Source organism: Rhipicephalus sanguineus, chromosome 2 (genome assembly GCF_013339695.2).
Source record: "Rhipicephalus sanguineus isolate Rsan-2018 chromosome 2, BIME_Rsan_1.4, whole genome shotgun sequence".
In the NCBI taxonomy this organism is placed as follows: Eukaryota; Metazoa; Arthropoda; class Arachnida; order Ixodida; family Ixodidae; genus Rhipicephalus; species Rhipicephalus sanguineus.
The window spans coordinates 78,759,110-78,775,288 of NC_051177.1; the positions used below are offsets into that span (position 1 = coordinate 78,759,110).

Sequence of the window (16,179 nt, forward strand, 5' to 3'; positions counted from 1 at the left end):
CGGAAATTGTCTACATTTTTGTCTTTATTTTTCTAAATGATAATAGCATGGTTGTTCCGAAACACTGAAACTCTGCAGCTTCGTACAGAAATGTCTCGTTAAAGCAGCTGCGCAGTACAGGGAATAACTGTTTTTGTCTGACAAAAACAAACGGTCTTTTGAGCTCCGCAGATCCTGTCAGTTTCTTAGAATGTGTCTCGTAAGCGGCGGATTTAATTCAATCTTCTCACCCCAAGAGCTCTATCGGCGTTTTTCTGTTGTAATCGAAACGGGACACATGAATAATTCGGAAGTAACGGCTTTTAAAACGCGACAAAGAATGAAGGATGGATTAACACGGCGTCGTGCTGACCTCCTTGTATATACGTCTATTCTGCTTAAACGTTTTTTTTTTTTCCTCCCAAGTACCAGACTGCGCTAACCAACGCAGTTATCCGCGGCATTTATGCCCAAGATTAAACAATTTCTGATTGCATCACTGAGAGCCTATCGTGGTGCAAGTGAAAAGGGCGTTGAAGTAATCAAAGGGGAGGGAACCTAGCTTCTCTTTTTTTCCGGCTGGTAATCATGTTCTTCATTTCATTTCGTTTGACTATATTTAATTAGTGGTGCCTTATTCTGAGCTCGTATACGTTGCTGAAGTGGTTGCTTGGGCGAGTTGGTACGACATATTGGAGGCAAACAGCGCGAAAGACGAAGGACCAGGCAGAGAAGGCAGCGCTGTTGTTTGTGTCCTTCTCTGGCTGGCCCTTCGTCTTTCGCGCTGTTTCCCTCCAATATGACGTATACGTTGCGCGTTTCCCCTCGGAGCAAGTCATCTGCCCCTGTGAACATTACGCTTCCAAAAACGCCAGGCCTGCGCTGAAATCGCAGCACAGTCACAGCGAAAGCTGGAAGAGCGGCGTTTCAGAGCCCGTTGTAAGCTCTCTTGAGGCTACAATACACTGCAAAAAATCTGGCCCCTAAACACGGACAAAGCTGAAGGTATAGCGGTGCCGAGCACTTTTCCGCGATCTGAATTAAACGATTTCTCTAAAAAGGAGTCTTCTTACGAAGTGCTTTCGTTACCACAGATAAAACAAAGCACTCCGTCACTTTGTTTGAATGAGAGCACTGTTCCGTGACCAGAATAAAACAATTTCCTTCAAAGAAGGTCTTCTTACGTGCCTCCTACGTTAAGATACTAAAGAATGGTCTGCCCGTACTGTCCAATATAATACGGCACATTTGCCTTAATGCGAAATAACTGTTTTTTACCACAACTGCACCATAAAATCCCATAGAAGCTTTGCCACCTATGCAGGTGGCAGTCTCGGTATATGCTGGCAACAAGTGAGCGGAGGTCGACCAGTCCACTAGCCACATACGTCCACGTACACGTTCGGTATGGGTCTGTGGTTGTTGTTTCAAGCAGATGCTTCATGACGCATGAACCATAATTCCAATAGTTTTCCTCCACCTTCGTTCCTGAGCCAGCATCGTCGCATTGTTAAGGTCGAAGCTATAACCTGTCGTCTTGCAGTATTCAACAAGCTGTCTTAAAATGCGCTCCATGGGTGGCTTTAGCAACATTCCCACTTTGTGTTCTTTGAACGTCTTTGGCATTTTCCTGCCCAATTCGCCGATGTAAGTGGTGTCATGAACCCCACAACGTACTCTGTAGAATACCCTGCTCTAATCATCCGCAGGTGTGCGGTCTTTGGGCTTTGTGAACACATGTCCTAAGGACAAGGTATACACAAACACCGCCGAAGATTAGAGCGGGATCATCTACGAAGTACATTGTGGGATTGCGACACAACTTGCATAGGCGAAATGGGTTGAAGAAGGTAATCGAAGGTTAAAGAACACAAAGAGGATGTTGCGAAAACCACCCATGCAACATGTTCTAAGACGGAGCTTGTTGAACGCTGCTGAATGACAAGGCATAACTTTGACCTAATCAATTCGACGATGCTACCTCGTGTACAAAGGTCGGAGGAAAAGAAAAATCTTGGAATCATGGTTCATTCATCACGGCGCATTGGCTTGCAACAACAACAGCAGCCCTCTACGAGATGTTTACAAGGAAATGTGCGACTAATGGACTGGTCAAACTCCGCTTATATTTGGCAGCGTATACTGAGAATGTCGCCTGCATAGGTGGCAAAACTTTCATGTCATTTCGTTAATAATTGTTGTGTTAAGTCAAAGTAAACATTTTACAATCAAGCTACACATCCCGAGCTGGTAGATGTGGGGGTAGCATGCCATGTGTAGATGCACTGTACAGTGTGAACTTGCTGATGACGGAAGCATACCTGCTGCTTCATGCCAAATGAACAGTGAAGTACACTACTACATGCTTCTTTAAATGCCACTTTGGCAGATGTATTCAGGAACATATTTGTCAAAAGTGTTGCAAGCCTGCTTATGAAACTGTGTGCACGGCCCATGGACAGCTCCACTTCGCTCCTTTCTGTACGTCTGAAAAGGAAGTGAAAGAAAACACCTAGAGCAACAGCAATGTTCAGAATTTATACACATTTAAACATTGCCATGGTGCATGTGCACATGGCCTCCCTTAGCATCACTGTTTCAGAAATCAAAAAAGCAGAAACGGTATTTTGCAGATATTTCTGGACTCGTTCTAATTATATGAAGAACAAGCAGCATGATTTCACGAAGACTTATTGCTATAGTACACAAGAACTCAGGGTTAAACGCACTACGTTCTAACTGCAAGAGTATTTATTTACATGCATTACCAATTCTATTCAATTACTGTCATGATGTTGAAGCAAAAGTCTTAACAGTTACAATTTTCGTACTTAATGCTGCCGAGAAAGCCGAGAGTTATGTGGGTGAAGAAATGAATTGCGCATGTATAAAATGGAATCGGCTCGCACAAGACGAGGCAAATTGTAGACCACTGCGAAGGGCTACTGCTGCAGTGCACATATAATAAGGCTGAAGATGACAAAGATTAAAGCGTAAACGTAAAGGATGAGAATTAAATTGAGAAGCAAGGCTTGCTGTCAATAGCTCTTGAATTCTATCAGAAAACAACATGACAGTTGTATATCCTGTACATCTTAACGCGACAAAAGTTGAGCTGAAGATGGCGGCTTGAATAAATGTCAAACCATTGAACAAAGCGTGTTGTTGGAGCCAATGTTTCAACAAATTGATGTGTCTAAGTTGTTGCAGCAACCTTGATGCAATTCGTTGCCCCTCTAAAGAGGAGTCCTCTTGTTGAATCACTAGCTCCAACAACATTCGTTGTTCAACAATTATTTCATGAGCTGCACATCTCGTTACATTCATTACAAACCTCTACTGTACCAAATGCTACTATGGCAATGATAGTGGGTGCAATACTTAAGCTGCAGTGTCATAAGCAGGTGACCGGCTATTCAACTCTTTAATTATACCAGATCCATAAAGACTGCAAACCATGAGGCAAGCACAACACAAAGAACAAGCGTAAGGAAATTGAAAGAGGTTAACTTTAATAAACGAGGTATGGAATTAGTCATCCCCATTTTAAGTATAAAAGGTGGTTTTTTAACGAACTCCTTTGCTGTTGAAAAAGATCATGCTGCTAAAAAGATCATACCTGTGGTCAAGTGCTAATTTCCAGGACGAAATTTCGTGATGCTGAGAGCATGCATTAAACTTTATGCACGATAAGCGTTAGGTGCAATGTCAGAGAGGTGGAGATGATTTAATGGATAGCAAATACTAAAAATGAAAAGCTCTGAGTAACTATCGCAAGAATAAGGACGAAGTAAGGAGGGAAGCATATGATAAGCTAGTGCAATGTCTGAAGCGAGTTAATCTTGTCTTAGAATATGCAGTCATAAAGTGAGATCCAGTAAGTAGGCGTCACATGCACTGATTGTGAGAGAGATATGGAAATGACTGACCACCTTATAAATAAATGTAAAAATGTCCACCCATGTACGTGTTGGGAACTATAGTCGGTGACAAGCTAAGAATAAAAAGTAAACCGTACCGCTGTCCATTTGTATTATGCGCGTCCAACTACGGCCGATCTTTACATTGACGTAACGGTTAAGACGAACCAATGAAAAATGCAACATGGCGCCGTTCGCGACGAGAGGCGAGGTACCGCTGCACCGAGACCGAGATCCGTCATTTCAAATTTCCTGCGGTGTTTGTTTCTTCCAGAAGATGCTATTTCCTACTGTTATTCGCACTTACCCAGCATCGTCCTCGCCGGTCGTCATCCGATGCAGTAGAAGCCTGTGACTGTGCCGCGTTTGAAGTGCACCGAAGTGGCAGCAGCTCGGAGTGTTTTACAACGCTTTAGCGCGTTCCGTCGTTTCGGCAGCGTCAAGTTGCAACACAGTGTGTGTTCCCTCCATCGCTCGGATACATCAAGCATATCGCCTGAGGGTCACCACATCGGCGATTGTCGTCGCGTTCATTCGTGTGCAGTGAGGTGGAAGTGAAGTCGGAATGTGCGCGTCTGTGTACGATTTACCGCCCGCAAAAGCCATGGCATTAGCGTTGCCACATGTGCGCGTGTGTGTGCTGCTTGGAGCTCGCGACATGGGAATCTTGGTGATCTATTGTGATATACGCCGTGCTGTGCGCCTATATAAACGACGTATGTGCGGACGAAGCGTGAGAGAAAGAAAGCGACCAACATAACCCGTTAGCGCAACACAATGCGAAAGTAAACAAACCAGGTGTGGAGAATATGCAGTGGTGTGTGCATTATAAGAAGATAATTGTGGTCATCTGATGCTTTTGTGATTATGTGACGTGTCCCTATTGGCGCAGTTGCGTCGTATCAACGGAATTTAGTTCCACCAGCCCAGAATCATGTGCTAGGTTGAAGTGCCCATCGCGTAAGTATCGCGCTCGATGAACGAACGCCTTGCAATGAGAAACGCCCTGCGAGGTAATCGTTGTTTACGAACCGTCAAATGATGCGCTCGCTGTGACACGTCGATTGCATGGATCGTGATCGTAACTGAAGTGACGCCGCTAAAACTATTATTGAGTGAATGAAAAAAAAAGCTTTTGTTTTTGATGGCGTTGCATCATGCTTCACGATATTTGGAATTCTTGTTTTTGTCTAACGTGCATTTTTTAGCATTTCGCGTGTATTGTGTGCATGTATTACGCAGTGATAATTTGTTTATATTAAACTCGTGAAGCTCTTAAAGTGGATAGGCCTTTTTTTAAGCGCTTATCCCTTCTTGTGAAGCCTTACCTCCTCACTTTGCTTCAAGAACAAATGAGGAAGGGGTAGCCGGAGAGGTGGGGCTTGACAGTGTACGAAAGGAATGTACTTGCTGATTGTGTCCATATGTTCGAGTGTATACGTGTGATCTTTTGGCTACCGATTTTTTCATTTCTACATTTATTATTATTCTTTTTCTTTTCTCGCTCTACCTGCACGGAGGACGATGCTGTAACAGCGCATCGAAGCCTCGTAAATTTTGTCTTTATAAAGATCGGCCTCCGATCGAAACGTTGACAAATAAACTGTCTTTTGAGAAGCGTGTATCCTTTTCCTATTTGTCTTATAGCAACTGATGACAGCCTCTTCGCAATCTACGTATAGATATATATACCTTCGCATAGACACACACATATATAGAAGGTAGGGGCCCCTCTTCTAGCAAAAGTGGGCCCCCCTGCTGTAATTCCCACTGGGGTGACGTAGTTTTGTAATAAATAAGTAATAAATTAACTAAAAACTTGAACGTTCAAGGGCTTAAGGCGTAATGACAGTGCCAGTGTAAGTTGTCGAAGCAAGAAACAATTCCACGTAAAGCTTTTAGTCAATGCCAATTTAGCCGCGTGCACCTCCTTGGCGTGAACGGCAACGCACGCAATGGCCCCCACAGTTAAACGCCATGTGTGCAACATGCTTTAGTTTCGATGGAGCAAGACGTCAAATGAAGCCTTGGCGTCTTCCTCAAACACGATTACAAGCACGGCGACTAGAGACTCAAATGCGGTATTTACGGCAACACAAGAGTCGAAATTCACAAAGGCGATCTCAGACCACTTCGCCATACTTCGCTTTGAGTCACAGTTGCCATAGTTACAGCAGGCAGTGAAGAAAACTGGCGGCGAGAGTTTCGCAAAAAAGTACAAACAACCTTAATAAACGTGATAAATGTCCCTGTTTTGTTCTGTTAAACCGTAAAATAATGATTCCTTCATTTTAAATGTTATGTTAAATCTGGCATTCTTTGTTTTAATACCATATTAGGTACTGCTCAGAAACATCGCCTTTGAGATGTACATTACTTTTTCGTATAGACTCCGAGACTAAGGCGCCGGGGGGTGCGATTTAAACAACACAAATATTGTTATGCTGACGGTGAACTCCGTGCCTTCACAATTTATTTTATCTAGCTTTGCTTTCTTTATTTCAATATCAGTGCTGTATTGCAAAATAAGGTTTATATAAGTGAAAAGTATTGCCATTGTTTAGGAACTACTTCGTTTGTAGCGCGGAGTCATGCAAAATATGAGCAATGCGGCCTCGTGGGCGGAGCTTATATTTATTCTTAGGTTGTCACCGACTATAGCTCTCATGAAGCCCTAGGCTTAGAGAAAGCTTGATAAAGATGAACACATCCACAAGAGAAATCAGTAAAAGACAGATGGAGGATTGGTAGTGGAAAAGCAGCGAGAACAGCCAAAAACAAACTTGCAGGGTCTTTTGTACAATGCCGAAAAATAAGCTACCTATTATAAGTTTTTTTTAAGGAAAGAAATTTAATTCAGGTAGGAAAGGCATTAAGCCAATTCAAAAATTGAGCTTGGCCACTTGCATGTCAATGCTTCGCTTTAAAGGGAACACACATAGCATCCATCCATCTACAGATGTGAAACTGCGTCATGCAAGATAACTTATACAAAGTTATTGCTTTGAGCAATTAGATCAAAATATTTCAGGATAGCACCTAACTGGGCTGGTTAGTACATGATTACAACGGGAACAAACAGCGCTGGGCACGGGACGGAAAAAAAAGGTAGACGAAGGCGACAGCACCCTCGTCTATTGTGCTTTCTTCGTCCCGTGTCCAGCGCTGTTTGTTCCCGTTTTAATGCAGAATATTTCTTTCTTTAATCTGAAGGTGGCAGTGTTTCATGGCTAAAATAGTTTACTAATTTGCATTTCAAGTTACATTTTTTCAGCCATAAGGAAACACTGCAAAATGCTGAAGTTCTAATGTTAACATTTATCAGAAGAAAGACTAATTCTTTCGTATGGAATACCGAAGGTTGATTTCCAAAGTTCATTGCCTTTGTATTTTGTGCTGTTCCCTTATCATTTTCCTTAAGACGGTTGTATAGATGTTCTTGGTTTATCTTGTTTTGTATATGTTATGCTCCTGTTTTTGCTTAGCAAGATCATTTTATGTGTAACTTATCACTGTAGCCCACTTTGCAATACTGCTTACTGGTGTCAGCAGTATTGTCAAGTAATAAATAAATAAGTAAATAGATATCCACTTTGTCATAAAACTACTGTAAAAACAAAATAATCAGAAACGTTCCACCCAAACTGTAACAGTCGGAAAAAATAGCTTTTGAACCATATTGCAGCTTAGCTTTTGCTATGTAGCATTCCAAACAGAAATGTCGCCAAGACATTATTGTGTGGTATACTTTGCTGGCAATTTATATTCCATTTAAAAAAAATATATGCTGCTTGGTTGTAAGCAAGGAAAAATTTACTGAAGTGAATAATCCCTAGCCTGCACAGAGTCTCGTTCCTTGACCTTCGCTGCACAGCACATTGGCACAGGATTCACGCGGGTGCCCCTGTGCTCATATAGTGCAAGTCTAAATGTTGCAGATTTAAGCAATACTTCTGTCTGAAATACCATGCAAGAACAATGATGTGCTGTGCAGTGAAGGCAAAGCTCCAAGAAACTTCCCACAGCCTTGTTATTTTTCATTTGAAAAAATTATTTTTCGCTTGAAGATAATATTACACCTTAAAAACTTTGTCTAAATTATCGCACGAGGAAAGCACACTATGATGTGTAGGCAACATTTTAGCTGGGATTGCTACACAGTGAAAGAGAGCCCGCAATATGGGTTCAAACACTACTTCTTCCAAGTGCCAATTTGAAGACATTTTTGCTTCTTTTTGCCAGCAGCATTTTCAACCCTTGGTATATGCACTGAACGCATACTGTGAATATATTTCACATGAAACATTCAGTCTTTTTTACAATATACTTAAAAATGGTGCATTTTGCAATGTTTCCTCACGACTGCAAATAGCATAAATTGAAATCAAAATAAATTCGACTATCATAGTCATGAAAGATTGGTGACTATGTTAAAGAAACAAATGCTTTGTAGTAATAGCTCGACGCAATAACCATGTGTCAATTAATTTGCCTGACACAGCTTCATTTCTGCATGCGAAGTTTGAAAGGTCTTTGCTGCATCATGCAATTCTTTCCCCGAAAATAACGCTTGAATGACTACTTCCCACACTGAAACATAACAGCACCAGTTTTACAAAATATTGGAAATGGTCAAAAAACGACCTGGCACACTGGCGTGAAATGACCCAAATAGGTACTAAAATAAAACAGTGTGCACTGTCAGACACTAAAATGAAGCACTAATCTGCTTGTATTGCTAAATTACTTCAAAACCCTGCTCTGAATAACTGCCCACAAGAAGTTGATTGCGAAAAATTTACTTTAACCTCTGACCTATTTTTAACTATCTATAGTATAATGACTCCTAACCTTCGGCACACACACAAAGGCACAAAGCATTTCATATGGTTCAATGCCTTCGAACAGTACGGAAGGTCATATGTTAAGAAATAGCGTAAAATCTGGACTAATTTTAACCAGCTATGTTTTTATAACATGCAAACATCGAGAAATACACAATAATTTAGTAACTCGCCCCCTCTAAAAGTGTTGCTGTCACAGCTCCAAATTCCATTCACGAGCTATACTGGCTAAAATATTAAAACACAGCTGAATTTCCATCACAATGGTGGATGCACACAAGTCTACAATAATTTAGTAACTCACCCCCTATAAAAGTGTTGCTGTCACAGCTCCAAATTCCATTCACGAGCTATACTGGCTAAAATATTAAAACACAGCTGCATTTCCATCTCAATGGTGGATGCACACAAGTCTACACGAACAGGCATGCACTTTAGATTGACTTCACAAGCCAGATATCCGGTAATCCTGCCGTTGGAGAACGTTACCAAGTGTATGAGCTGGACTACTACATAAGCTAAAATGGATGCTTGTGTGTGTTGGCTGACAGAGCGTAAACAAAGCAGTGCAGAAGACTGAGCACACGAGCACAGCACTGTTTGTGTCTTCCTTTTTCTTGTGCTCCGTCTATTGCGTTTTTTACACTAATGCATTAATTGTGGAAACAACTAGCTGCCGCAATTTGGTCATCTAGGTCGAACTTTTTGGGCCTTGTACCAGACTAAAGAGCTCTGTTGTGAAAGCAACAGGGTGTAACAATATTGCACTACAAATCAGGGAATACAAAGCATCGATAAGAATGTTCAGCCAAAATAAAAGGCTTCAGCAAAATGTTTAAGACACATACTCACAGGTTAATGCTCATTCACAGCTTCTACGGCAGCCCCATGATTTCTGTGCGTCCATCTGTGCGTGCCTTCCTTCCGCCTTTGGGCAAGTTCGTGTAGAATGTCTGCCAGGAAAACAAAATCAGAAACAAGTCGACTTTTTTTTTAGCATGCCTCACATAACCCAAATGAACTTTTCTCTCCCCATGAGGTAGCTGTTTAGAAAGCATCCAAACAGCCTCTGCTTTGTCTATGTATAGCTCATAACCAATAGGTAGCATCCAACACGACACCTGGTCATTGTCAAAGCATACGAGACAAGAAACTGAGACAAGTATAAGCAAAGAGCAAACGGCTATATTTCGCCATTATATTGTTTCCTAATCCAGCCCGATGCATTCATCGCTTTAATTTAGACTGCTATATTGGTGTTCGCCCTAAACTTACTTTCCAAATAACTCACTAGATAACCTATTTCTCTTACGCACTATATGAATACATGTTAAAAAGATGGGGCATGCAAACATGGACACAAGAGAGTCAAGACACCTAAAACGCTGAGATCACTAACTGGAGGCTCATCACCTAATCTACCTTTACATTGTTGAGAGCGTAAATGCACGCCAAAATTCGATGAATGCAGTTTTGTACAAGCACATGAATGAAGAAATGCGTCCAATTGTCGAGGCCTGGCATATCGATAATGGCAGTGCACAAGAGAGCCAACCGTCGATTAACTAGCATAAAGAAGAAATCAAATGCTTGAGCAGTTATCTCTCACGTAGACTATCGCGCGTGCCAGACTGATAGGTATCGCCTCTTGCCTGGGCATGCACAGATAAGTTTCTGTGTCTACTTTATTTTGTGCCACTGTCCACCTTTCCAGTTGGCTTTAGTGGTGTCTTGGTTTCTCTCTTGTGTCCATGTTTGCATGCCCTGCCTTTTTAACATGAATACCTACCAACCAGCTCAGCTGTCTGTTATACTAAATATGTATACAATCTAGAATTACCACTCTGTCCACTTGCTGATGTAATAATAACAATGGGGTTCTGTATGTAAACGTGAAATTAAAAGCACAGGAACCTCTAGGATTTGCACCTCCACCGAAAGTGCAACCACTCCATCAAGGATCGAACCCGCACAGTTCAGATCAGCAGCTGACCATTATAACCACTGTATTGCAGCGGGGGATGTTCACTTGGTAATGTAGGTTAATGTTAAGGATTATGGAAAGAGCTGTAGGTTGAAGAAAGACATGCAATTAAGCAAGGAGCTGCAGACATTATGCAGTTTAGATATTTCTGTCATCCAAAGGGCTGGTGCTCAGGGCATGCACCTAAGGAACTCCTGTTCAGCGTCTCTTTTCGAACCAAAGCTTAGCAGAATTGATGTTCCTGTCTAGATATGCCCCTGCAAACCACAGTGAAATAGCTGCAAAGTAAACACTAGAAGACAGAAAAAATCCATCACTTGTATGATATTAAACACATCAAGATGCAAATACACCAAACACTCTGGACTGTGAAACGCATTGATTGAAAAGATATCAGTTAAACAAAGCAGCATAGCAATGAACTTCCATGTAGCTGCCACACGGCAAAAAGCAGGTGGCTCTGGTGCCATGAAAAATCTATAATAACACTTGTTGAATATAGCAGGATGTTTTGTATGATAAATGTATAAATTACCACTCACAGAAGCTGACATGCTATTTTAAAAATCAGCATTGCAAAAAATGAAGCAAGAAAACCACGTGACGTGTGAATTTACCCTTCATAATTTAAGGCTAAAGGGCCCCTAAACAACCCCGGAGTCTAAAATTTGTGACAACTGCACGCTTGTACAACGTGAACATGTTGTCACATGAATTTTTTCATTAAGTGGTGTAATAATGAAGCCACAGGGGATAGAACGAACATTCCAGCTGGTTTCAGTTTCTCGCTCAGCCTGACCGTCCTGAAGAGGGGCTTCCTCGATGTGCCACTGTGCCAGAGCGGTGCGGTGAGGAAGCACAGTAAAAGCACTGGCGAGATAAACCAATTCGCAACTCTTGTGACAACCACAGATACTGCATCATCCCAAAGCCAAAATGCCGTTTCGTATTGCAGAGGACTATTCAACAGTCAGCGTTACTTAATGTTGCTCATAGGCAACATTACACCACTTCGCTAGCAAAGAGGACTGGTCAAGCGCTGAAGAGGAGGTGCGGTTATTGTTTTTAGAAGTGGAGTGTCTGACATTCGGACAATGTGATTCCTGCGGCCCTCTGTACGAATTAGCGAGCTTGTTTGGGAGGTGTAAAAAAAAGAAGTCGGAGCTTGCTGACTGGCCCTTTAAGAGAATGTAAATATACACTAGAAGGAAGTACACTTGTAGACATATTACTATAAGCTATAAAAAACAGGCAATTAACATGCTCAATCCATGCAGCATAGGGATGTCTCGCACCTTTGCAAGAACTTTACTATGGTGGCTGCATGTTTGTGTAGGCCAGAAGCAGCAGGCACGTGGCTTCCATGAACTTGACCCGTTCGTTGAAGGGAAACTGCTGCTCACATCCTTGTAGCACTGCTTTTTGAAGATGCTTCCTGCGATAACAAAATGACCACAACACAATTATGGTCTGCAAATATCCACAGATGACCTACATTGCTGCCCTTTCTCATTAAATTCAGCTCTAGACTAAACACTGCAATAGCGGCATCCTCCTACATTACAGGGCATCATACTGCTTTCCTTGGCCTGGTTTTTAGTTCAATAATTGTTTTCACCCATAACAGAATGTAGCACTAGTAAAGATTCGGTTGGGGAGGGTGCAGTCGTAAAGTGTGTATGCAAAGTAAGAATATGAAAAAAAAACAATGGCATAATTTCACATGAGATATAACAATTATCATAATTCATGTAATGTCAGACACCAAGAAGTGTTTAATTGAGCAAGTTTTGACCTTAAGCTATCACAAAACAATGCCCTTTATGGAAAGTGGGATTTGCAGAGTGAACTCTGATGATGAAATTGGCTGCCTTACTGGCTCTGTAGCTGCAAGTGCATTGCTAAAGCCGCTTGAATGCACTTAACAAGCCTGTGTAATGATATTGACAAATGTACAGAGAAGACAAACTCATTCGTTCTCACTAGCTGCCATCACAGCAATACGTTGCTTTGTGTCAGGTTTCCTGGTATGCAGAATGCACGAACTTGGTGGCCGTGCCATACCACAATAAACATGATCGACATCTGCTCCAACTGCGTAAGTAGCTGGAAAGTGCTAAATTACACAATCAGCTGTACCATGCACACATAATGTAAATTCTAGCAGTGGCAACATTTCGCACCTCATAATAGCCTATGGGCATTGTACTCGTTGATGCTGCCAGCTGCATTCCCTGTTTTCATTTCTAGCATGCATAGCACATGCACACAAAGCACCCAATACTGTGGGAAGCAGAGTAGATCGTCCGAGGTAATCAATAAAATTGATTGACAGGAATTCCACACATCACTCAAGCCTGTTGTTTAGCATAAGTGATGAGAATGTGCAGCCAAATGTACACAGCAAATTCAGTATTGGCCTTGAAGAATTGCAAGATAGGTTGAAGCTTTCCAGAAACAAACCGTATACAGTAAAGTCTGTCCCAGATACTGAAATCATGAAGTTATAAATTTAAAGTGGGCCGCTATATTCTTCAAGCACCATGCATTGCATTTATGAAAACGCTAACATCCCTGTACAACAATGCGTGCTGCAAGAAGTCATAAACCTAATATTTTTGGCACAATGCCATTTCCCAGTACCACGTTTTACAGAAAGGCAACATTTTTCCTTTGCAAAACTAAGCAATGTTCCCAGGCAAAATGCACTGTCCATGGTGACAAACATGAAGTACGCTCTTCTATACAGCTTAGCTGGTTTACTGGAACTAAAAGCTACGGTAACGCTGTCTTAATTGAACTGGCTAGCAAGAGCCTTCTCGCTGCTGTTTATGTGAAGTAATTTCACCTTGGTGGAACGTCACAAGAGTAAGTGGCACATAATAATGAGTGCGAAAACACAGTAACAGGTTGTGCAACGGCTACCAGGTATGCCCATTCGTGGAAACTGTGGGCTCTTCCCCTAAATGAACCAGTTGGAAATAACCCTTTTGCATGAATAAACTTAAGTTGGTTGCTGGCATACATAACATTGTTACTCTGCATTTCCATCTCATTTATCTAGCGCTCATTGTTTCCCTTCGACATGACTAGCTCAAAACAAGATTCTTCTTCATTAAATGGAACTTTGTACATTACCTTTACGTTGGCTACAGATGCTTATTTCTTCTGCCTGAATAAGCACCTCCTATAGCATACTTGCCTCAGCCACCTTCTGGACTGCATGGTCAGCACTCCACTGTTTGTCGAGGCACTGCTGTTTGCTACCTGCAGTACGTTGCAAAAAACTTCAGCATTCAAAAAAAAAAAAAGGTTAAGAAAAGCCGAACCAGGTGTGCCAGCAGCACCTTGCCCTTTGAGGAGGGAGGAAGAGCTCTGATAAATGGCTAATTCAAGACAAGCGTCGTTCTTCACAAGCTATTATTATGCGATGAGAGGTGGGACTTCAATACACGGACGCACATATAGTGCTAAAAGCAATTGAAAATTCAGCTGAAAGTACGGCTTGTCAAATTAGGTGAACGTGCATAAAGGATAAAAATGGGGCAAACCAATTGAACAAAATACAATGTCATGCTGCAGAAATTGCATTTTTAGCAAATCTATGTTATCTATTGCTTGAATGATGATAAGCAATGTCCAAGAATGCTAACCTAACGCTTTTGAGGGTCACGTTACATAATGACAAATAAAATGCACGCCTAAAGAAAACATCCCTAAATACACTATATTTCTCCCACTGTACCGATTCACGATTCACACGGTGGCTGATGATTATTCCTTCAGAGCTCGTGCGAACGAAATGGATGTTGAAGCTTCGGTTTCACGGCGTTACTCCAAGTAATTTGTCAAGAGACATGCATAAAACCCATGACAATGGTGAGCCTGACAAAAATGTTGTCTCCTTTCAGCAAATATTAGCGTAGGGCAGTGCGTGCAAGCGAGCTAATTACCAAAACTTTATAACACTACCGACTACGTTCTTGACAAATGTCATGCGCGAGCAGAATCCTCACAACTACAACCATACACTACCAACACGTTATGCGATTTTCTTTGGCGACAAGGCGTACTACAATAACAATAACTCATAATGTACGAAGCGTAACGTTCACTTACCTCTGGCAATAAAAAATACGCTGGCAGCGTACACTGCTAGATGACCGCCGGTTTCCAATGGTGCGCCAAGCGAGGAATCGCCGAGCTACCGGCCGTCCCCGAGCGTCAAAGCATTTTCCAGGGCGACAGAACGCGTCGGCGACAAAGGATTGCGGCGCTGCTACTCACTGACGTGCGGAAACATTTGAAGAAGGTGTTCTTCAAAACTATGAATCGCGTCCGTCGGTCACACCGAACAAAGCAGTCGCAGAGATTCAAGTCGCACGGTCGGCATCTGGTGACTATTTGCCTGGTACCGCGTATAGTTGCGCTTACGTCAGTAACCACGAAATACAACACACAATACACACAATGCGAGGCAGCGCGTTAAAAGTCGACCGCACAAACAGAACTCGGCACGACGATCACACGAACGCAGAACTATACGGGCTAGGAAGGTCTCCTTAGTGTCGTGAGCGCGCCTGCTAGGTGGAAAGATTGCGCGATCCAGCGTGCAGACGGCGCTGCCGCTCGCTGGCGTGCTTTCGCGCGTGTGAGCCTGCGCTCTGTCGAGTTTCCCGTTGAAGCCAAGCTTTTTGTTGCGGTATAAGCTCGTCGTGTAGGCCACACATGGCGCTGATAAACTGTAAAACGAAGAAAAGAAAACTCTGGAGACTATGCGGGCAGATTAGCTTCTTCTGAACGGCACATGCTGGCGTAGAGAACAAACATGTAGGAGATTCGGGGTTTCCGTTCCAGTTGATTAACATTCTTTTTCACGCAGTAATGTTTGAGTACAATGATTGAAATATTCATTGACAATTATAGCGGTTACATCAAGAACAAAAATAAAATGAACAGACGCAAAGACAGATATTTTCGCGCAGAATGTAAACAGTGAAAGGAAAAGATAGGTGCATATAAAAAAGAAAAATAATTAATTAAAAGTAAGAATCAGCGAACAGTCAAATGAAATTTATGTACACATGAGGGGCCTCCCTTGATGTTTCACGCCCACTCTTGCAGGCATACTGGATCCGTAGAAGCTCTGAATGAGAATCGATGCCTTTTCATTGCACGAGTTCTTTTGCATAACGTCATGGAACAGGTTGTCTTTTTCTTTTCAGGCATGTTGCGTTGGAGAGGCTAGAAAGATTTGCAGTCGCACGCGAGCATTTACGAACCTCTCAAGACGCAGCTCGGAATGAAATTGCAACAACCACGAAAATTCCAGGGTCGGATCTAAGAGGAACAGGGTACCGGTGCCCTTACCCCCTACCCCCTTTAATTTTCGACGACCGTAGCGGCAGCCGCTACGGGTCGCTGCGAGCGCCTGCACCCTAAAGCTTTACTG

The 16,179-nt window shown here is 42.3% G+C and overlaps 1 long non-coding RNA gene across 1 annotated transcript; it reads right to left on the reverse strand.

Moving 5' to 3' along the window:
• Positions 1-2,342: 2,342 nt before the first annotated feature.
• Positions 2,343-14,974, reverse strand: LOC125757175 (uncharacterized). The gene is made up of 5 exons (XR_007415106.1): positions 14,847-14,974; positions 13,866-13,994; positions 12,023-12,162; positions 9,596-9,696; positions 2,343-2,466 (listed from the first exon to the last, which is right to left on the reverse strand). It is a non-coding gene; the product is annotated as an uncharacterized LOC125757175 (long non-coding RNA).
• Between the last annotated feature and the right edge of the window lie 1,205 nt (positions 14,975-16,179).